This window comes from Triticum dicoccoides, chromosome 2A, assembly GCF_002162155.2.
Source record: "Triticum dicoccoides isolate Atlit2015 ecotype Zavitan chromosome 2A, WEW_v2.0, whole genome shotgun sequence".
Lineage (NCBI taxonomy): Eukaryota > Viridiplantae > Streptophyta > Magnoliopsida > Poales > Poaceae > Triticum > Triticum dicoccoides.
The window spans coordinates 124686480-124710783 of record NC_041382.1 but is presented as its reverse complement, the minus strand read 5'-3'; the positions used below and the strand labels follow the sequence as shown (position 1 = coordinate 124710783).

The 24304-nt window shown below is 47.6% G+C and overlaps 1 pseudogene; it reads left to right on the top strand.

The window, feature by feature from the left end:
• Positions 1–374: 374 nt before the first annotated feature.
• Positions 375–19939, top strand: LOC119357727 (annotated as a pseudogene).
• The last annotated feature ends 4365 nt before the right edge of the window (positions 19940–24304 follow it).

The window sequence follows — 24304 nt, the reverse complement described above, 5'->3', positions numbered from 1 at the left end:
CTCGCCATGCACACCCAGCATCCCCATGCCCAAGTCGGCGCCTTCAAGAAGGTGACGACACTGTGGCGCCGCCGCCGCTTAGCCACCGGGGCTAGGGTTTTCACCCGGGCGCAGGGGAAGGGGAGAGGCAGGGGAGGTTTAGCCTCGGCGCCGCCACCAAGGAGGGAATGGCGTCCGGGACGCCATCGACGCCGTGACCGCCACCGGTGGCCAAGGGTTTCCCCCGGCCAAGCACCCTGCCACCATCTCCGAACCAGCCACATCATCAGCAGGCGCGTGTACACCGGAGATCCAGGCCGGCAGGAGGTCATGCATCAAGAGCGGACCAGGATCGCCACCGATCTGACGAGGGGAGCCCGGGGCCTCCCAGCGCCATGACCTGCGCCCACCGGGACCTCGCTGCCCGCGCAGCCGAGGGGAACCGGCCTACCTCACCGACGAGCACTCCCCGCCGCCGGAGGAGCACCGTCCGCACCAGCGAGGCCGCCGCCTCAGATCCGGACCCTCACCACCGAAGGGGAGCGGTCAGATTGGGGGGAGTGCTGGATCCAGCCAAGTCGCCCCGCCGCCACCATCCCAAGAACTGGCGCCGGCTTCGCCGGCCGTTCCTCCGGTGACGGCAAGGTGGGGAGGGAGGTGGGAAGGTTGTAAGGCCGCTGGATCTGGGTTCCCCCGTCGCCGCCAGGAAGGGCGACGCGGGGGACGGGGGCTGGGTCGGGGGACGGGCTATATCTGACATGCATTGATATATGTGGTATACTAGTCTTAGCTTTTTCTTAGACTCTTAGTTATAGCCCCTAGGCTTCGAAAAATCCTGGCTCCGCCTCTGCCAGCGACCCAAGTACATCCGAAGTCAGGGACGGAAACGAGAAGCCACGACACAGTAAAAACAAGCGCCGGAATAAAGAAGACAATCCGAAGAGCACGGCGGTAAATGCCGAATTCAGAAGCTCTCGCCCAGGTCAACAAAAGTTGCCATCTAAAGGCAACAGAGACGAACTGTCCAGCCTGAACAAGATTCTGGACAAAATATGTCAGATCCACAACACCCCCGATAAACCTGCAAATCATACCCATAGAGAATGTTGGGTCTTCAAGCAGTCCGGCAAGCTCAACGCCGAATACAAGGTGCAGGATACACCAAGCGAAGATGAGGACGAGCCTCGCAAGCAAAGCACTGGGGAACAGAAGAAATTCCCACCCGAAGTCAAAACAGTAAACGTGTTACACGTGATGAAGGGGAGAAACAAAGCGGCACTCCTAGAGACACATGCCCCAGGGCCTATCACCGCGGAGTTCTGCCACTCGTCGTCCAAACCGATCACCTTTGACCATCGGGATTACTCGGAAAGTATCCGGCATGCAGGATGGGCTGCCTTGGTGTTAGACCCGATAATTAACGGATACCACTTCACACGAGTCCTGATGAACGGCGGCAGTAGTTTAAACCTGATATATCAGGACACAGTCCGCAAAATGGGGATAGACCCAACAAAAATCAGCCATAGCAATACTACCTTTAAAGGAGTAACGCCAGGCCCAGAAGCCCATTGTACGGGTCCCTGCTACTAGAGGTTATCTTCGGCTTTCCCGATAACCTCCGCAGCGAAAAGTTAACCTTCCACATCGCTCCGTTCCAAAGTGGCTATCAAGCACTACTCGGACGCGAAGCTTTCGCTCGCTTTAACGCAATACCGCATTACACTTCTCTCATACTTAAGATGCCCGGTCCATGTGGCATCATTACAGTAAATGGAAATATTGAGCGCTCCTTGCACGCGGAAGACCGTGCGGCTGCCTTGGCAGCCGCACACTAAACGGCCTCACCAACTAGAGCATCTGACAGGTCATTAAGACCACGGACGCGGTTAGACGAGTCCGGAGCAGCTATATGTAATTGATACAGGTTTGATGGCTATACCCCTATAACAATACAAGGGGCTCAATGCGTGTAAACAAGTGACAATTAGGCTCAACTTTACTCATCTTGAACTATACATGGTTTATTTAGTATAACCTACATTTTTGCATGACAACTTTTCAACTAAGTTCCTCTCTTTTACAGATGACCATCGTGCTACACCCGTCCAGGATATGGCACAACGGAGACACAGGCGCAGACGTGGAGCAGGGACCCATTCAAAGGAATCTTTTTAGATTAAGACCCTGCGTAAACCTTTTTTACTGTCTCTTATTGATACACATCCCCCGGATTCTCAGTACAATTGAGAAGGATGCTGACATATTGGCATGTGGCCACATCAGAATATTGCACGTACCTGGACACCAGGGGCTTATTACAAAGGGCACTATTTAAGCCCGGTTTACATCATAAAGACCGAATACCTTAGGGAGTGTTCGGCGTCGCGAGTTTGGCCTTATATGCATCAGCTCCGAATCATGTCTTTGGTCAAATGTTGGGTTTGCCCAGCTCCTGTGTTTTGCTGCCTTACGTTCCGCTCTATCGGCTAAGGCGGCACCAGGAGAACTACTGCGATTGTGCCCTGGTTCATTCGGGCGAGCACCTCAGTAGAGAAAGCCGAAAACTGACTGTCATGATATAGCGTGAGACTGGTCAACCACTCGATGACCTAGCGGAATCTTTGGGATTCCTCCACCTTAACAAAGGGCCCTTTCCCGGCCAGGCATGTACGCGCCCCGAATTCGGATGAGCATGGAGCCACTAGGGGCTATATAGTAGCCCCACTGTCAAACACCTCTGGCTAAGTGAAAGTGTTAAAGCATTATAGTCCGATTGCCTAGTTCGCTGCGCTATCACCTCCTTAATGGACCAAGATGTTGGATCAAGTGTGAACATGCGTCTTCTGTGAACACCCCGCATTATATGCGTGGGGGCTGAAGCCGACGACTGCCATCTTTCAGGTTATATACATATATACATAAACGGCCGCACAGGAGGCATCATAGTACTTTCGGGCAAAAGTATAAATACAGCCTTGATAAACTCAATAAAACATTGTTTTTACAATGGGAATACATGTCACTTAAACATAATATTCTTCGAACACTGAGCCTCTATCAAATGAGCGCCTTCAAGAACTTCTTCAAAGTAGTGTTCGGCAGCCACTCGGCCTATGGCCGAACCCTGTGTCGCAACAGTGGTGGCATCCATCTCCGCCCAGTATGTTTTGACACGGGCAAGGGCCATCTGCGAGCCTTCTATGCATGCCGACCTCTTTACAGCATCGATGTGTGGCACAGCACCAAGGAACGGTTGCACTAAGCTAAAGTAGCTATTCGGCCTCGGCCCTCCCGGTCACAGATGATCCACAACGGACCTCATGGCAAGTCCGGATAATCTATGGAGCTCGGCCCATTCGGCCATGTGCTCATTCAACAGCAGCGGACGGGCTGGAGCATGAAATTTGTGACCAAAATAGTTTTTCCACTTCGTGATCTTTCCGATCCTTGAAGTACTCGGCCGCATCAGTGGCACTTGCAGCCAAATCCACATAGGCGTCCGCGGAACTCCATAGTCGGTCCAAAGGTGCATACTTTGGATCCCCGAACTTACTCCGCAACAAGAAGGGCTTCCCAGATACAATATCCACAGCTTGATGCAGCTCCTCCTTCGTCGCTCTAATTTTGGAGCGGGCTTCCTTGGCAGCCACCCGGGCCTTTTCCAGGTCCGTCGCCTTCGCCCGGTTTTCTTCCTCAAGAAGCTGGTAACGGTCAGCAGCATCTTTTAACTCTACAGCCATCTTGGCTATTTTTTCTTTGCTCTCGCAATGCGCGGCTTGTTCAGCCCTTAAATCTTCGGCCGCCTTTAAAGCGGCCGCATTGCTACTCCTGGCTTGCTCCTTGGCTCGGGCAAGCTCCGCCCGAAGGGTCTCCACGGTGGCAGCTCCATCTGTAGTCACAACATATTAAAGATGCTGGCATCATGTTGCTCTTATTATGTGACAATCACCAGAAAAATCACTTACCATGTGCCTCGTCAAGCCGCTTGTTAACAAGCACGAAGTTGGCATCTGCCGCATCCAGTTGCCGCCTTAGTTTGGCAAACCCATCAGTCCGGCTAGCCACCGGAGCTTCAACCACCTGCACATAAAGGCGGTCTGGTTATTACCTGGGACTATGATCCTCTGTTTTCCACTGTTTTCGACGACAACCAGAGTCTGAGGGGATACTATCTACACAGGGCACATCTAAAAATGTGCGGCACTGTCAAAAATGTACATCATTTCACGTACCTCAAAACCCGTCAGTAGACTCATAAAGGATTCATGCAACCCGCTTTCGGCGGACGAAATCCTTTCAATCACCGTACCCATCAACATGCGGTGCTCTTCTGAGATAGCCGCTTGCTCTAGCAGATCCCTCAATACGTCCGACCGCACACCAGACGGTGCCGGACTCTTTCGATTGCTCTCTTCAAGAGCCGGATACTGAGGACTTCGGGTGGCCATAGGATTGCCTTCAGGCCTTGCCGGATCAGGAGAAACCCTCCGCGACGACACCTCGGGGTCGCCCGCCTCGTGAGGCGGTGTGTCAGGGGGAGGCATTTCGCTCTCCATCATCTCTGGAAGAAGATCCCCTGAAGACGAGCTCTGCTGAGAAGGGCTAAGATCCGAACTGCAAGATAAATGCCTCGGTTATTTTCCTCAGAGGTAAAGCGAGATATTTTCATTTACCCTTTTACTTACAGCTCGGTGGAGGGCTGATCCCCTTGAGGGCATAGTGCAGCCAGGGTATCCCCCAGGGTAGGACCCTCCGGTGGAGATTTCTTCCCCCATTTGGAGACCGTTGTCTCCGGGTCCTCAGAGGCGGTTCTCTTCCATCCCTGGGGAGAGGAAGTTCCAGTTCCTCCCCCCCCCCCCGGCTAACCTCCTTTGCGGAGGCGCTAGCCTCCTTGTTCCCCCCTTTATCTTCTCCTGAGGGCGCTTGATAAGGCGCGATCTCCAGCATCCGGGTTAGCACGGGATTTGGTGAGGTCTCAGGGAGGGGGCCGAACACCTGATCAACTTTGCCTTCGCTATCCAATCCTGGGTCAAAGAGCGGCTTTTTTAGGGCAATGTTGCGATAAATAAACGGATAGTGTGTTCCGATGCGGGGCTACTTACTTGGGTATCCGGGCGATTGCAGCTCAGACCTGCATCCTCAGTGATGTCCGGACACATTATTTGTGATCCGAAGAACAATTTGTACATCTCTTCGTGCGTCATGCCAAGGAAATGTTGAATAGCTCGCGGTCCTTCTGGGTTGAATTCCCACATGCGAAGGGGCTGACGTTTGCAAGGCTGGACTTGACGAACTAGCGTAATTTGCACTACCATAACCAGACTGAAATGTCTCTCAAAGAGATCTCGGATACGGCTTTGCAGTATTGGCACGTCCTTGGCTGGACCCCAGCTCAGCCCCCTGCTGATCCATGACACCAGTTGTGGTGGGGGGCCTGAGCAAAAGGTGGGGGCAACTACCCACTTGGCACTTCGGGGAGCTGTGATGTAGAACCACTCCCGCTGCCACAATCCGGACACCTCTAGGAAGCAACCCTCAGGCCATGGAGCGTCAGCGATTTTGCTTATTAAAGCACCTCCGCACGCTGCGTGCTGCCCATCGATCATCTTCGACTTCACATCAAAGGTCTTGAGCCACAGGCTGAAGTGAGGGGTAATGCGAAGGAAGGCCTCACATACGACAATAAATGTCGAGATGTGAATAAGGGAATTCGGGGCCAGATCGTGAAAACCTAGCCCATAATAGAACATAAGACCCCTAACGAAGGGATCCAGAGCGAGGCCTAGTCCTCGGAGGAAGTGGGAGATGAACATGACGCTCTCGTTGGGTTCGGGAGTAGGGACGACCTGCCCTCGGGCGGGCAGCTGATGTGAAATTTCGGCGGTCAGATATCTGGCCTCTCTCAACCTCTTGAAGTCCTCCTCCGTGATGGAGGAAGGCATCCACCGACCTTGAAGGTTGGATCCGGACATAGTTGAAGGTCCGAAGTGCCTAAACCTGAGCTTTGGGTGTTGGAACTCGAGGCGGGAGGCGGATTCGATTAAGATCGAGAGGAAAAGGCCTTGTCCCCTTTATAAAGGGGACATGATTTCTGCTTCGACAAGACGTGCCAAGGAAACCACCTCGCGAAACACGCTCAGATTGGTTATGAAAAATGATTCGAATAAAGACCTGGCTGTGGTGTGATGTCACACTACAGGGTACATCAGCAGATTAGATTTATGGAAATATTATTCTCTCTACGGTGATATGTGGAACTTGTTTTGCAGAGCCGGACACGATCCTCGTGTTCAAAATCTTCTATGAAGTATTCGGAGGAGGAACCCGCCTTGCAATGCCGAAGACAATCTGCGCGCCGGACTCATCGTCATTGAAGCCTAGTTCACGGGCTACTGAGGGAGTCCTGGATTAGGGGGTATCCGGACAGCCGGACTATATCCTTTGGCCGGACTGTTGGACTATGAAGATACAAGATTGAAGACTTCGTCCCATGTTAGGATGGAACTCTCCTTGGCGTGGAAGACAAGCTTGGCAATACGGATATGTAGACCTCCTTCCTTGTAACCGACTCTGTGTAACCCTAGCCCCCTCCGGTGTCTATATAAACTGGAGGGTTTTAGTCCGTAGGACAACAACAATCATACCATAGGCTAGCTTCTAGGGTTTAGCCTCTCTGATATCGTGGTAGATCAACTCTTGTACTACTCATATTATCAAGAACAATCAAGCAGGACGTAGGGTTTTACCTCCATCAAGAGGGCCCGAACCTGGGTAAACATCTTGTCCCCTGCCTCCTGTTACCATCCGCCTAGACGCACAGTTCGGGACCCCCTACCCGAGATCCGCCGGTTTTGACACCGACAACCATGTTATTTTGAGAAGACATTATTGCTTAGTTAGTATGCTTGAAGTATTATTATTTTTATGTCAATATTAAACTTTTGTCTTGAATCTTATGGATCTGAACATTCATGCCACAATAAAGAAAAAATACATTGAGAAATATGTTAGAAAGCATTCCACATCAAGAAATCTACTTTTATCATTTACCTACTCGAGGACGAGCAGGAATTAAGCTTGGGGATGCTTGATAAGTCTCCAATGTATCTATAATTTTTTATTGCTCCATGCTATTATATTATCTATTTTGGATGTTAATGGGCTTTATTTTACACTTTTATATCATTTTTGGGACTAACCTACTAACCGGAGGCCCAGCCCAAATTGTTGTTTTTTGCCTATTTTAGGGTTTCGAAGAAAAGGAATATCAAACGGAGTCCAAACGGAATGAAACCTTCGGGAACGTGATTTTCTCAACAAACGTGATCCAGGAGACTTGGAGTGTGCGTCAAGAAACAATCGAGGAGGGCACGAGGCAGGGGGGGCGCCTACCCCCCTGGCCGCGCCCTCCACCCTCGTGGGCCCCTCGTTGCTCCATCGATGTACTTCTTCCTCATATATATATCCACGTACCCCAAAAACATCCAGGAGCACCATGAAAACCTAATTCCACATTCGCAACCTTCTGTACCCGAGAGATCCCATCTTGGGGCCTTTCCGGAGCTCCACCGGAGGGGGCATTGATCACGGAGGGCCTCTACATCAACTCCATGGCCTCTCGGATGATGTGTGAGTAGTTTACTTCAGACCTTCGGGTCCATAGTTATTAGCGAGATGACTTCTTCTCTCTCTTTGGATCTCAATACAAAGTTCTCCTTGATCTTCTTGGAGATCTATTCGATGTAATCTTCTTTTGCGGTGTGTTTGTCGAGATTCGATGAATTGTGGGTTTATGATCCAGATTATCTATGAACAATATTTGATTCTCCTCTGAATTCTTTTATTTATGGTTGGTTTACCTTTGCAAGTCTCTTCGAATTATCAGTTTGGTTTGGCCTACTAGATTGATCTTTCTTGCAATGGGAGAAGTGCTTAGCTTTGGGTTCAATCTTGCGGTGCTCGATCCCAGTGATAGAAATGGAACCGACATGTATTGTATTGTTGCCATCAAGGATAAAAAGATGGGGTTTATATCATATTGCATGAGTTTATCCCTCTACATCATGTCATCTTACTTAAAGCATTACTCTGTTCTTATGAACTTAATACTCTAGATGCATGTTGGATAGCGGTCGATGTGTGGAGTAATAGTAGTAGATGCAGAATCATTTCGGTCTACTTGTCACGGACGTGATGCCTATATACATGATCATACCTAGATATTCTCATAACTATGCTCAATTCTATCAATTGCTCGACAGTAATTCGTTTACCCACCGTAATACTTATGATCTTGAGAGAAGCCACTAGTGAAACCTATGGCCCCCGGATCTATCTTCCATCATATTAATCTTCCAACACTTAGTTATTTCTATTGCCATTTATTTTACTTTGCATCTTTATTTCTCTTTATCATAAAAATACCAAAAATATTATCTTATCATATCTATCAGATCACACTCTCGTAAGTGACCGTGAAGGGATTGGCAACCCCTTTATCGTGTTGGTTGCGAGGTTCTTATTTGTTTGTGTAGGTGCGTGGGACTTGAACGTGATCTCCTACTGGATTGATACCTTGGTTCTCAAAAACTGAGGGAAATACTTACGCTACTTTACTGCATCATCCTTTCCTCTTCAAGGGAAAACCAACGCAGTGCTCAAGAGGTAGCAACATGACCGAGACACTTCTCTGGTCAATAACCAATAGCGGAACCTGGATGCCCATATTGGCTCCTACATATTCTACAAAGATCTTTATCGGTCGAACCGCATAACAGCATACGTTGTTCCCTTTGTCGTCGTATGTTACTTGCCCGAGATTCGATCATCGGTATCTCAATACCTTGTTCAATCTCGTTACCGGCAAGTCTCTTTACTCATTCTGTAATGCATCATCCCGCAACTAACTCATTAGTTACATTGCTTGCAAGGCTTATAGTGATGTGCATTACCGAGAGGGCCCAGAGATACCTCTCCGACAATCAGAGTGACAAATCCTAATCTCGATCTATGCCAACTCAACAAGTACCATCGGATACACCTGTAGAGCACCTTTATAATCACCCAGTTACGTTGTGACATTTGGTAGCACACAAAGTGTTCCTCCGGTATTCGGGAGTTGCATAATCTCATAGTCATAGGAACATGTATAAGTCATGAAGAAAGCAGTAGCAACAAACTAAACGATCATCGTGCTAAGCTAATGGAATGGGTCAAGTCAATCACATCATTCTCTAATGATGTGATCCCGTTAATAAAATGACAACTCATGTCTATGGCTAGGAAACTTAACCATCTTTGATTCAACGAGCTAGTCAAGTAGAGGCATACTAGTGACACTCTGTTTGTCTATGTATTCACACATGTACTAAGTTTCGGGTTAATACAATTCTAGCATGAATAATAAACATCTATCATGATATTAAGGAAATAAATAATAACTTTATTATTGCCTCTAGGGCATATTTCCTTCAGGACATACTCTCCCCTCTCGTTGCTAGGAAAATTTGTGAAATATTGCGTTCCCCAACAGCACCTCCACAAGCGTACACACGGCCCGGAGCTCCGCGCGTCCGCCGACGAACGCCGCCACGCCTGCGGCATGGTGAACCATGCCCAAGACAAACCAAGCTCATGATACCAAATGTTGGGACAAACCCGATACTAGTTCTCTTTCTCTCACTCGCACAAACGAAGGTAGAAGAAGGAGCACACCATTTTTCCGACGCACACACGCATCCGCCGCACGAACGGCCTCACTTTACTAGGCACATACCCGGGCGCGGAAACACACGGCAGCCTACCCAGAGGAGCTCTCTCACAGCCAATCGGGCGCATAGCACGGTCCCAGCAGAGACTACATCATATCTGGATCCTAGGATCGGCTCATACCAGTGCACCGCAAACAGTACATCAGGGGGCCTTTTATACCCAACTGCACACACAGGCCAGCGGCCACACACCCCACGCACGCATGCTCGCACCGGCCACTACCACATGAGCCGGCCACTAACCAACTAACTAGTCTACATGCACGTCCATATCCATCGGATGCATGCAACTAGCTCGCACACAACGCAACGCTCACGGCAGCCCGCGCATGCATCCCTAACGATCCGGTCTTCTCCTGATCATGAGCCTGGTCCGCTCGTCCGCACGACCCGGATGCCAGGTTGCTCGTTGCGCCTGCTGCACACCGTCATGACACATCTGTGGTTTATTTTCTAACAGGACACCAAGGACCGGCCGTTCCACCGGCGCGACGGAGCCACTGTCGACGTGCCCTTCATGTGCAACTCCGCCCGCCACCTCGTCGCCGTGCACGACGGGTTCAAGGTGCTCGCATTGTCGTACAAGATGTCGCAGCGAGGATATCAATCGTGCGAGTCGACGGCAAGCTTCAAGCCACTCACACGATACTCTATGTGCATCTTCCTGCCGGACGCACACGACGGCCTTTGGGGCCTCATCGACGAGATGACCTCCCGTCCGGGCTTCGTGTACGACCACCTGCCAGTGGGCTCCGTCAAGGTTGTTGACTTCAGGGTTCCCAAGTTCAAGCTTGATTACTTGAGCAGCGTCGTTGAAACCCTCAAACAGCTAGGGCTCATTCTGCCGTTCGGCATGGGTTCTGACCTGTTGGACATGGTGGACCACAACGGGACCACTTTGCCTTTGGTTGTTCGAGAGCTCATCCATAAGGCTGTCATCGAGGTCACCGAGGAAGGGACGGAAGCTGCGTCTGTCACCATGATGAGTGCGGAGTATGGATGTGCTCCCATGATGACGCCGGAGTTGAGGGTGGATTTCGTCGCCAACCATCCTTTCGCGTATTTCATAGTCGAGGAGGCATACGGTGCGATCATGTTTGCTGGGCATGTCGTCGACCCTTGCAATGGCAATGACCCGGTGCAGATTGTGCAACACAAACAACAGGGTGCACTTAACGACCATCGGCTACATGATAGAGGATTCGAGTTACCGATGACCAGAAACTAGCCGGTGACCAGAAACTTGTCGGTGCAGTTGATACGTCTCCATCGTATCTATAATTTTTTATTGTTCCATGCCAATATTCTACAACTTTCATATACTTTTGGCAACTTTTTATACTATTTTTGGGGCTAACATATTGATCCAGTGCCCAGTGCCAGTTCCTGTTTGTTGCATGTTTTTTGTTTCGAAGAATATCCATATCAAACGGAGTCCAAATGGGATAGAAACTGACGGAGATTTTTTTTTGGAATATTTATGATTTTTTGGGAAGAAAAATCCACGCGAGACGGTGCGCGGGGGAGGAACGAGGCAGGGGGGTGCGCCCCACCCCCCTGGGCACGCCCCTGACCCTCGTGGCCACCTTGTAAGGTGGTCGATGCCCTTCTTTCGCGGCAAGAAAGCTAATATCCGGATAGAGATTGTATTAAAATTTCAGCCCAACCGGAGTTACGGATCTCTGGGAATATAAGAAACGGTGAAAGGACAGAATCTGAGAACGCAGAAACAGAGAGAGACAGAGAGACAAATCCAATCCCGAAGGGGCTCTCGCCCCTCTCACGCCATGGAGGCCAAGGACTAGAGGGGAAACCCTTCTCCCATCTAGGGAGGAGGTCAAGGAAGAAGAATAAGGAAGGGGCTCTCTCCCCCTCGCTTCTGGTGGCGCCGGAGTGCCACCGGGGGCCATCATCATCACCGCAATCTTCACCAACAACTTCACCGCCATCATCACCAACTCTTCCCCCCTCTATGCAGCGGTGTAACCTCTCTCTTACCCGCTATAATCTCTACTTAAACATGGTGCTCAACCCTATATATTATTTCCCAATGATGTATGGCTATCCTACGATGTTTGAGTAGATCCGTTTTGTCCTATGGGTTAATTGATGATCGTGATTGGTTTGAGTTGCATGTTTTATTACTGGTGATGTCCTATGGTGCTCTCTGTGTCGCGCAAGCGCGAGGGATTCCCGCTGTAGGGTTTGCAATATGTTCATGATTTGCTTATGGTGGGTGGCGTGAGTGACAGAAGCACATACCCGAGTAAGTAGGTTGTTTGCGTATGAGATAAAGAGGACTTGATACTTTAATGCTATGGTTGGGTTTTACCTTAATGATCTTTAGTAGTTGTGGATGCTTGCTAGAGTTCCAATCATAAGTGCATATGATCCAAGTAGAGAAAGTATGTTAGCTTATGCCTCTCCCTCAAAAAAAATTGCAATAATGATTACCGGTCTAGCTATCAATTTCCTAGGACAAATAACTTTGTCGTAACAAAAATCTCTTTAATAAAAAAAACTTAGTTGTGTCTTTATCTAAACAGCCCCTACTTTTTATTTGCATGCTCTTTATTACCTTGCAAACCTATCCAACAACATCTACAAAATACTTCTAGTTTCATACTTGTTCTAGGTAAAGCGAACGTCAAGCGTGCGTAGAGTTGTATCGGTGGTCGATAGAACTTGAGGGGATATTTGTTCTACCTTTAGCTCCTCGTTGGGTTCGACACTCTTACTTATCGAAAACTGTTGTGATACCCTATACTTGTGGGTTATCAAGACCTTTTTCTGGTGCCGTTGCCGGGGAGTCATAGCGTGGGATGAATATTCTCGTGTGTGCTTGTTTGCTTTATCACTAAGTAATTTTTATCTGTTGTTCTTAGTTGTTTTCTATCTTTAGTTATGGGTAGGAAACGCAAAATACCAAAAAAAATAGTTGTACCTACTGAACCAATGGTTGAAAAACCACTCAAAATCTATCACACTCCTGCAGCTTATTACTTGGATCATCTTTGATCCCTATGTGCTCGTGCTGAAACCCCAACTAGATTAGTTGAGGGCAAATCCTTAGATGAGCATGCTTGTTATGTGCGACACCGCATATCTGAAAAAGGGAAACGTTTACTGGATCAAATTCATCGTTTGCAATGCTATGCTTGGAATTTATGCGAAATATATGATTTTACTTGTTGTTCTGAAGACCCTAAGAAACACCTTCCCTACCAATGTTTGTTTAGTGATAATGGAATCGTATCTTCTTATGCTAAGGGTGTTTATAATTACTATGATGTTCAACAAATTGAAGAATTTGTTGCTTTTAAGGGTGCTTATGAAATTGCTTCTTTGATTGAAAAGTATGATGCCACTCTTTACAAATTTGAAAATCTTGCCATACTTGAATATTGTTATGAGAATTATGCGTCTAATGCCTATGTTAAACCATATATCGAGGTCTCCTCCGCTGTCCAAGAAGAGATTAATATTTTGCAGGGGTCTATGGAAGAAGAAATTGATGAAATTGTGAGCTCATTGGATAAAAAGATGATGAGGAGAGCGAAGAACAAAAGGAGGAAGAGCGGATTAGCTACCCGTGCCCACCTTCTAATGAGAGTAACTCTTCAACTCATACATTATTTAAACTCCCTTCGTGCTTACCGAAGGATGATTGCTATGATGATTGTTATGATCCCGTTGATTCTCTTGAAACATCCCTTTTGATGATGCTTGTTATGCTTGTGGCCAAGATGCCAATATGAATTATGCTCATGGAGATGAACTTGCTATAGTTCCTTATGTTAAACATGAAATTGTTGCTATTGCACCCACGCATGATAGTCCTATTATCTTTTTGAATTCTCCCAACTACACTATATCGGAGAAGTTTGCACTTATTAAGGATTATATTGATGGGTTGCATTTTACTATTACACATGATGATTTTGATGAATATAATATGCATGTGCTTGCTGCTCCTACTTGCAATTATTATGAGAGAGGAACTATATATCCACCTCTTTATGTTTCCAATACGATAAAATTGTAAGAAACTGTTTATACTATGCATTGGCCTTTACTGTGTGTGCATGAATTGTTCTTTTATGACATGCCGATGCATAGGAAGAGTTAGACTTCGTTGTTGCATGATATATGTTACTTTGTGCTCACTACTAAATTACAAATCATTGCTAATTAAAATTGGCTTTGATATACCTTGGGATTCGGGTGGATCCATTACTTGAGCACTATATGCCTAGCTTAATGGCTTTAAAAAAAGCGCTGCTAGGGAGACAACCCGGAAGTTTTAGAGAGTCATTTATTTCTGTTGTGTGCTTTTATAAAGTTTAAAAATAAAAATAATGTGCCAAGGTTTGCCTTTAGGATGTTTACATTGCTTGTTGGTTTGTGCGGTGTAGGACAGAAACTTTGGCTGTAGCGCGCGATTTTACATTTTTTGCTCGACCGCCAAATGGTTCTGAAATTTTTTGCACTGTCTTTCTATACAAATTTTTTATTTTTCCTAATTTTGGTAGAATTTTTGGAGTACCATAGGAATGGTGAATGTTCAGATTATTACAGACTGTTATGTTTTAGACAGATTCTGTTTTTGATGCATAGTTTGCTTGTTTTGATGAAACTATCGATTTAAATCAGTGGATTAAGCCATGAAAAAGTTATACTACAGTAGCTACAATGCTAAAACAAAATATGAATTGGTTTTAAACAGTACTTAGAGTAGTGATTTGCTTTATTATACTAACGGATCTTACCGAGTTTTCTGTTGAAATTTTGTGTGGATGAAGTGTTCGATGATCGAGAAGGTCTCGATATGAGAGGAAGGAAGAGAGGCAAGAGCTCAAGATAGGGGATGACCGAGGCACCCCAATTAAATATTCAAGGAGACTCAAGTGTCTAAGCTTGGGGATGCCCCGGAAGGCATCCCCTCTTTCTTCAACAAGTATCAGTATGTTTTCGGATTCGTTTCGTTCATGCGATATGTGCAATCTTGGAGCGTCTTTTGCATTTAGTTTTCACTTTTCTTTTATGCACCATGCTGGTATGAGATAGTCCTTGGTTGATTTATAGAATGCTTCATGTGCTTCACTTATATCATTTGAAGTTTGGATTGCATGTTTCTCTTTACATAGAAAACCGCCATTTGTAGAATGCTCTTTTGCTTCACTTATATTTGTTAGAGCATGGTCATATCTTTTGTAGAAAGAATTAAACTCTCTTGCTTCACTTATATATATTTAGAGAGATGACAGGAATTGGTCATTCACATGGTTAGTCATAAAATCCTACATAAAACTTGTAGATCACTGAATATGATATGTTTGATTCCTTGTAATAGTTTTGCGATATAAAGATGGTGATATTAGAGTCATGCTAGTGGGTAGTTGTGGATTGTAGAAATACTTGTGTTGAAGTTTGTGATTCCCGTAGCATGCACGTATGGTGAACCGTTATGTGATGAAGTCGGAGCATGAGGTATTTATTGATTATCTTCCTTATGAGTGGTGGTCGGGGACGAGCGATGGTCTTTTTTCCTACCAATCTATCCCCCTAGGAGCATGCTCGTAGTACTTTGTTTCGATGACTAATAGATTTTTGCAATAAGTATGTGAGTTATTTACGACTAATGTTGAGTCCATGGATCATACACACTCTCACACTTCCATCATTGCTAGCCTCTCTAGTATCACGCAACTTTCGCTGGTACCTTAAACCCACCATATACCTTCCTCAAAACAGCCACCATACCTACCTATCATGGCATTTCCATAGCCATTCCGAGATATATTGCCATGCAACTTCCATCATCATCATATACATGACTTGAGCATCATTGTCATATTGCTTTGCATGATCGTAAGATAGCTAGCATGATGTTTTCACGGCTTGTCCGTTTTTTTATGTCATTGCTACGCTAGATCATCGCACATCCCGATGCACCGCCGGAGGCATTCATATAGAGTCATATCTTTGTTCTAGTATCGAGTTGTAATATTGAGTTGTAAGTAAATAAAAGTGTGATGATCATCATTATTAGAGCATTGCCCCAGTGAGGAAAGTATGATGGAGACTATGATTCCCCCACAAGTCGGGATGAGACTCCGGACTTTAAAAATAAATAAAAGAGGCCAAAGAAGCCCAAATAAAAAAAGAGGCCAAAGAAGCCCACCAAAAAAACAAAAAAACAAAAAATGAGAGAAAAAAAGAGAAGGGGCAATGTTACTATCCTTTTACCACACTTGTGCTTCAGAGCGGCACCATGTTTTTCATATAGAGAGACTCTTGAGTTATCACTTTCATATACTAGTGGGAATTTTCATTATAAAACTTGGATTGTATATTCCGATGATGGGCTTCCTCAAACGCCCGAGGTCTTCATGAGCAAGCAAGTTGGATGCACACCCACTTAGTTTTCAGTCTGAGCTTTCATACACTTATAGCTCTTAGTGCATTCGTTGCATGGCAATCCCTACTCACTCATATTGATATCTATTGATGGGCACCTCCATAGCCCGTTGATACGCCTAGTTGATGTGAGACTATCTTCTCCTTTTTGTCTTCTCCGCAACCACCATTCTATTCCACCCATAGAGATATGTCCATGGCTCACGCTCATGTATTATGTGAAAGTTGAAAAGGTTTGAGAACATCAAAAGTATGAAACAATTGCTTGGCTTGTCATCGGGTTTGTGCATGATTTGAATATTTTGTGTGGTGAAGATGGAGAATAGCCAGACTATATGATTTTGTAGGGATAACTTTCTTTGGCCATGTTATTTTGAAAATACAAGATTGCTTTATTAGTATGCTTGAAGTATTATTATCTTAATGTCAAATGATAGACTATTGCTTTGAATCACTCGTGTCTTAATATTCATGCCATGATTAGATATGTGATCAAGATTATGCTAGGTAGCATTCCATATCAAAAATTGTCTTTTTTATCATTTACCTACTCGAGGACGAGCGGGAATTAAGCTTGGGGATGCTGATACGTCTCCGTCGTATCTATAATTTTTTATTGTTCCATGCCAATATTCTACAACTTTCATATACTTTTGGCAACTTTTTATACTATTTTTGGGACTAACATATTGATCAAGTGCCCAGTGCCAGTTCCTGTTTGTTGCATGTTTTTTGTTTCGCAGAATATCCATATCAAACGGAGTCCAAACGGGATAAAAACTGACAGAGATTTTTTTTGGAATATTTATGATTTTGGGGAAGAAAAATCCACGCGAGACGGTGCCCGAGGGAGGCACGAGGCAGGGGGGCGCGCCCCACCCCCCTAGGTGCGCCCCTGACCCTCGTGGCCACCCTGTAAGGCGGTTGATGCCCTTCTTTCGCCGCAAGAAAGCTAATATCCGGATAGAGATTGTGTTAAAATTCCAGCCCAATCGGAGTTACGGATCTCTGGGAATATAAGAAACGGTGAAAGGACAGAATCTGAGAACGCAGACACAGAGAGAGACAGAGAGACAGATCCAATCCCGGAGGGGCTCTCGCCCCTCCCACGCCATGGAGACCAAGGACCAGAGGGGAAACCCTTCTCCCATCTAGGGAGAAGGTCAAGGAAGAACAAGAAGGAGGGGGGCTCTCTCCCCCTCGCTTCCGGTGGCGCCGGAGTGCCACCGTGGGCCATCATCATCACCGCAATCTTCACCAACAACTTCACCGCCATCATCACCAACTCTTCCCCCCTCTATGCAGCGGTGTAACCTCTCTCTTACCCATTGTAATCTCTACTTAAACATGGTGCTCAACGCTATATATTATTTCCCAATGATGTATGGCTATCGTATGATGTTTGAGTAGATCTGTTGTGTCCTATGGGTTAATTGATGATTGTGATTGGTTTGAGTTGCATGTTTTATTATTGGTGTTGTCCTATGGTGCTCTCTGTGTCGCGCAAGCGTGAGGGATTCCCGCTGTAGAGTTTGCAATATGTTCATGATTTGCTTATGGTGGGTGGCGTGAGTGATAGAAGCACATACCCGAGTAAGTAGGTTGTTTGCTTATGGGATAAAGAGGACTTGATACTTTAATGCTATGGTTGGGTTTTACCTTAATGATCTTTAGTAGTTGCGGATGCTTGCTATAGTTCCAATCATAAGTGCATATGATCCAAGTAGAGAAAGTGTGTTCGCTTATGCCTCTCCCTCAAATAAAATTGCAATAATGATTACCGGTCTAGTTATCGATTTCCTAGGGACAAATAACTTTCTCGTAACAAAAAGCTCTTTACTAAAACTAACTTAGTTGTGTCTTTATCTAAACATCCCCTACTTTTTATTTACATGCTCTTTATTACCTTGCAAACCTATCCAACAACATCTACAAAATACTTCTAGTTTCATACTTGTTCTAGGTAAAGCGAAAGTCAAGTGTGCGTAGAGTTGTATCGGTGGTCGATAGAACTTGAGGGAATATTTGTTCTACCTTTAGCTCCTCGTTGGGTTCGACACTCTTAGTTATCGAAAACTGTTGTGATCCCCTATACTTGTGGGTTATCAGCAGTCCAATGTAGTAGCATCGATGGGGAGTTCTGGCTCTGGCGGCCTGGCAGCGGTCGCCGCCGGGCTCGCGAGGTGCCTCACCGAGGGGAGCATGAATGACAACCTAATCTTCTCGCCAATGTCCATCTCCACAGCCCTGTTGCTCCTGGCCACCGGCGCCAGGGATGCCACACTGGACGAGATCCTACGCGTCCTCGGTGTGCGGACACACGACGAGCTCGAGAACTTCATGTCTCGCATGGCGGCGGGCGTGCTCCAAGACAGGTCGGCCTCAGGCGGTCCCCTTACGGCGTCCGCATGTGGCGTGTGGAGCGACCTGACGCGGCCGCTGAAGCTGGCCTTCCGCTTAGCCGTTGTGGGCACGTACAAGGCCGAGGCGAGCACCATCAACTTCTGCGGCACGCCGGAGGAAGCGCGCCACCAGATCAACGCGTGGGCGGCTCAGGTGACGAGGAACCTCATCGACTCCGTCCTCCCCCCTAGATCGATAAATCCGACGACGACTCGGGTCGTGCTCGGCAACGCCATGTACGCTAAGGGCAAGTGGGAGGACCGGTCATTCGACAGGAGGCACACCGCGCACAAACCCTTCTGCCGGCTCGACTGCAGCCAAGTTAACATGTGGTTCATGCAGAGTTGGAAGCCGCGGTTCGTCGCCATGCATGATGGGTTCAAGGTGCTCAAACTCCGGTACAAGATGACGACGCCAGATCACGAGGGCACCACACTGGAACAGGCGCCCCCTCCTCCTTTGGGCCATGGTCACCATGGCGTCCACGGCCATGGTGCTCCCTATGTCCATTGCCATGTGAGTGATGCGTACAACGATGGGGGTCCATCTCCAAATTATCTTCCCACGGGACCCCCACCATACTTTCGTCATCGTCGTCACGACCCCCCTCCCTAGGCCAGCATCCCCTTCTCTCCGTACACCCATCCTAGGCCATATCCATATGGTGCACTTGGTCGGTTTGGCTACCCTCCTAATCCACCATATGCCCTCCAGGTTCCATTTGGTCGTGTTGGTCCGACTGGCCACCCTCATAAACCCTATTTCCCCTGCCATAATGCATTTGGAAACCGCTACGTGCTTGATCCGTGGGCAGGCAATGCCTACCCATCCCAGGGTGCTGCTCTGTGGGTGCACTCCGGCTCCAATCGTACCGGGCACACGCAGTTCTCCATGTGCATCTTCCTCCCGGTTGCCCATGATGGCCTGTGGGGGCTGCTAGGCACGATGGCGTCCCGGCCTGGGTTCCTGCACGACCACCTGCTTGAGCAACAAATTGCTCTCCGCGAATTCTGGATGCCAAAGTTCAAGTTGTCCTTCCACAGCAGCGTTGTCACCGTCCTCAAGAAGCTTGGGCTTGAGCTCCTGTTCTGCAAGCAGGGCAACCTGTCGGACATGGGGAGGATGATGGCTCTGGCTTGCGGATAGTGGTGGATGATTTCATCCACAAGGCCATCGTCGAGGTAAACGAGGAAGGGACTGAAGCCGCCACTGCCACCATGGTCGTCCAGGGTCTTGGATGCGCAATGCCATCACCTCCACGCGTGGATTTCATCACTGACCATCCGTTTGCCTACTACATAGTGGAGGAGGCGACCAGAGCTGTTGTCTTTGCGGGGCACGTCCTCGACCCCTCCAAGCAGTAATAAGTAGACTGTTGAGGTCGGCCAACACTTTTTTCTTCCTATTTTCATTCCTTCACCTACTTGTATAATGATGAATTTGTATGGACGAATATTTTTCACCTCATGAAAAATCTGCTTTGTGGCTCAGTTTGGTTATACGAGATGCGTCTGTATGGCGCAAGAAGCCAATTAAACTATATCTCTGGTGTCTTGTTGTATGCAAATGAGTGTTTTTTATAGTTGTGCAAGAAACCATGACAGGTGAAACTAACAAACCGGTCTACTTCTGAAATAGAATAGACGTGTTTAGATTTAATGGTGCTTTATATGGCCTATGATCTGTTTGCCACTCCCACAAAATGTCGGTGCTCCCCTAGGTTGTTGCGACTGCTAAAGATAACTTCATTTTCACGTTGAAAGGCAGAAACATTAGTATCACCAAGGATAATATACTCCAACTGACAGAAAGTACATAGACATACAGTCATGAACAAAACCTACCAGTAGCAGGTTTATCAGACTGAGAGTTAGCAGACGTAAATAGAACATGGGGCATAGAAAGTGATAGAAAGCTAAGGCAGTTCACACCGTCAAGAAAATTCAGCATCGCTAGGTATCTTAATTTTCTGGGGAAATTTTGAAAGTTGTGGGTGCTGTTGGGATCAAGGATTCTGTCCATGAATAGATGGGTGTATAGATGGCGCCCTCCGCCTCACCTAACGAGAGTAATGGTGCCGCAACCACCGTTGTTAATGGTAGCGCGAGCTTATCTAGCCCCTCCTCTCATCCTGCCCGAACACATCTCTCCCCTGGCGGCCACTTTTCGTCGGATCCCATGGCCCAGTCAAGTGCTAGAGATGGTGGGGGTGCGAGAAGGGGAGCGAGGGCACGAAGGGTGCGGCCCAGCCACCAGGTGGCTACGCCGATGGTGTCCCAGCCGTCGATGCCGGTGTCGCAGTTGCCGATGACCGAGCGGGGGACGCCGGAGGTGCATGCGAAGATGATTCGGGTGCTGATTGAACGCTTCCTGAACCGCTCCACCTGGCCAGCGACCCTCGTGGAGGTCATCCAACACACGATGTTCGAGGAGCACGCGCGGTTCACCGGCGATGATGGGGGAATGGACTACAAGCTCATATTTTGGGCCATTCAACAGGCGGAGTTGGCGGATCTGAGGTAGGCGGCGAAGTGGTCGCAATTCGAGACAAGGAATCCGTCAAGGCTCAACATCCGACCCCCGGCGGTGGTGCAGATCGCCAACATACCACCAGAGTTCCTGACGCCGGGAACCGTCCTGCCCAGGATCCCCTGAATCGGGGGGAGCCCGGCGTGCATGCCTCGCAGGACTACCCCATCCTTTTGGCAAGGCGCGGGAGAGGCGAGGCGCGCTATCTTGACCCTCCACCATGGTCAGGTGACCGCGCAGAGATCCGGCATCTTCCTGACAAGGTGAGCAAATTCCAGACCAAACCTCGTCCTCTTGTGAGTTCCCGTGGTGATTTGAGTGGCAATTTGGTTGATGTGGTTGAGAGGGTTATCCCCTATAAGATTGTGCATGATTCCTCACCTAATTTCCCTAGATCGATGAGAGATTTTTGTAAATCTCCGGGTCTGACGAGCCAACTCGGCGTCGGTGAGCTCGCTTCTGCGAGTGGGGTGGGATTGGGTTCGAACTCTAGGGTCCCACTGGCGGGTCCGACCCCAACCCCATCACCGTTGATTGTGGGTCGTGTGGTCAGGAAGAAGGCGGGCTGTAGAAAGACGTCTTCCAAGCCATTTAGCGGGGACGGAGAAGAGGTGGCACATTTTTTGGGGCAACTTTGGGTGATCCCCTCCCCGAGCCGCCGCAAGTGCCTACATATTGAGAGGCAGGCACCACCAAAACCTAAATTCGCTATCCCCAAATTGTTTTGGGTGAGAAAAGATTTGTTCAGCGCTAGAAAATTCACAGCCCAAGATTGTTTTCCAGTATCATCGGTGGGCAGATTTGACCCTACTCCTACCATCTTCAAAATCTCCACCGAGGGGCTAGGGTTTCCTAGATCGTTTGTGGAAGTGGTCAAGGGAGGGAGAGATCGTGGACCAGGTGGGCAACGGCAGCGCCAGCCGCCGCCAGGGAAGAAGGCTGCTTCGCAGGATGGGAAGGTGGTTGCCCTGGTTGCAGGAGGTGCTGCCCCGGTTGTAGGAGGTGCTGCTAAGCCTGCGCAGCAACCTCCCAAGCAGGCGAGCCGAGGAAATATGCAGCAACAAGCGGCTGGCCCTGGGGCACCAGTTCCACCTCTTCCTCATGTTCCTGTGGTACAAGCTCTAGATCCCAAATACAAAGGGATGACCTGTTTCAATTGTAGCTGGCTAGGACACTATGTGGGGAATTGCATCGAACCGAAGAAGTGTTTTATTTGTGCGAGGGGGCACGATGTCAATAATTGTGCTACCTGGGCAAAACCTCACCCTACAGCAACTTATTCTGGTAGTGCAGCGTCTAGGCTAGGGTTTTACCACATCGATGTGCCCACGGCATCAAAATCAAGTTGGCTCAACTACAAAAACTATGATGTGCTCAAAGTGGTTAAGGGAGAGGTGTCTGCCTCAGAGTTACTGATCCAGCTTAATGGGGTGTTTTGCAAGAACGAAGAATGGCCATGGCAGATTTGGGATTTGGGAGAGAAGAAGTTTTTGCTAAGATTCCTGATACGTCTTCGTCGTATCTACTTTTCCAAACACTTTCGCCCTTGTTTTGGACTCTAACTTGCATGATTTGAATGGAACTAACCCGGACTGACGTTGTTTTCAGCAGAATTGCCATGGGGTTACTTTTGTGCAGAAATAAAAGTTCTCGGAATGACCGAAAATCAATGGAGAATTATTTTGGAATATATAGAAAATACTGGAAGGAAGATCCACGTCAGGGGGGCCTCCACCTGTCCACGAGGGTGGGGGCGCGCCTGCCCCCCTGGGCACCCCCCTGCCTCATGGGCCCCCTGACGCTCCACTGACCTCAACCTTGACTCCATATATTCACTTTCGGGGAGAAAAAACTAGAGAGACGGATTCATCGTGTTTTATGATACAGAGCCGCTGCCAAGCCCTAAACTCTCTCGGGAGGGCTGATCGGGAGTCCGTTCGGGGCTCTGGAGAGGGGAAACCGTCGCCATCGTCATCATCAACCATCCTCCATCACCAATTTCATTATGCTCACCACCGTGCGTGAGTAATTCCATCGTAGGCTTGCTGGACGGTGATGGGTTGGATGATATTTATCATGTAATCGAGTTAGTTTTGTTAGGGTTTGATCCCAAGTATCCACTATGTTCTGAGATTGATGTTGCTATGGCTTTGCTATGCTTAATGCTTGTCACTAGGGCCCGAGTGCCATGATTTCATATCTGAACCTATTATGTTTTCATCAATATATGAGTGTTCTTGATCTTATCTTGCAAGTCTATAGTCACCTATTATGTGTTATGATCCGTTAACCCCGAAGTGACAATAATCGGGATACTTACCGGTGATGACCATAGTTTGAGGAGTTCATGTATTCACTATGTGTTAATGCTTTGGTCCGGTACTCTATTAAAAGGAGGCATTAATATCCCTTAGTTTCCAATAGGACCCCACTGCCACTGGAGGGTAGGACAAAAGATGCCATGCAAGTTCTTTTCCATAAGCACGTATGACTATATTCGGAATACATGCCTACATTACATTGATGAACTAGAGCTAATTCTGTGTCACCCTAGGTTATGACTGTTACATGATGAACTGCATCCGGCATAATTCTCTATCACCGATCCATTGCCTACGAGCTTTCCATATATTGTTCTTCGCTTATTTACTTTTCCGTTGCTACTATTATCATCACTATAAAACACCAAAAATATTACTTTTGCTACCGTTACCTTTTACCACTGTTACCATTACTATCATATTACTTTGCTACTAAATACCTTGCTGCAGATATTAAGTTTCCAGGTGTGGTTGAATTGACAACTCAGCTGCTAATACTTGAGAATATTATTTGGCTCCCCTTGTGTCGAATCAATAAATTTGGGTTGAATACTCTACCCTCAAAAATTGTTGTGATCCCCTATACTTGTGGGTTATCAAGACTATTTTCTGGCGCCGTTGCCGGGGAGAATAGCTCTATTCTTTAGTCACTTGGGATTTATATCTACTTATCATTATGAAGAACTTGAAAGATCCAAGAACCAACATTTATCCCTCAACTACGAGGGGAGGTAAGGAACTGCCATCTAGCTCTGCACTTGATTCACCTTCTGTTTTGAGTAAGCTTGCTGAGGGAGTCCTGGACTAAGGGGTCCTCGGGCGTCCGGCCTATTATCTATTGGGCCGGACTGATGGGCTGTGAAGACATGAAGGCCGAAG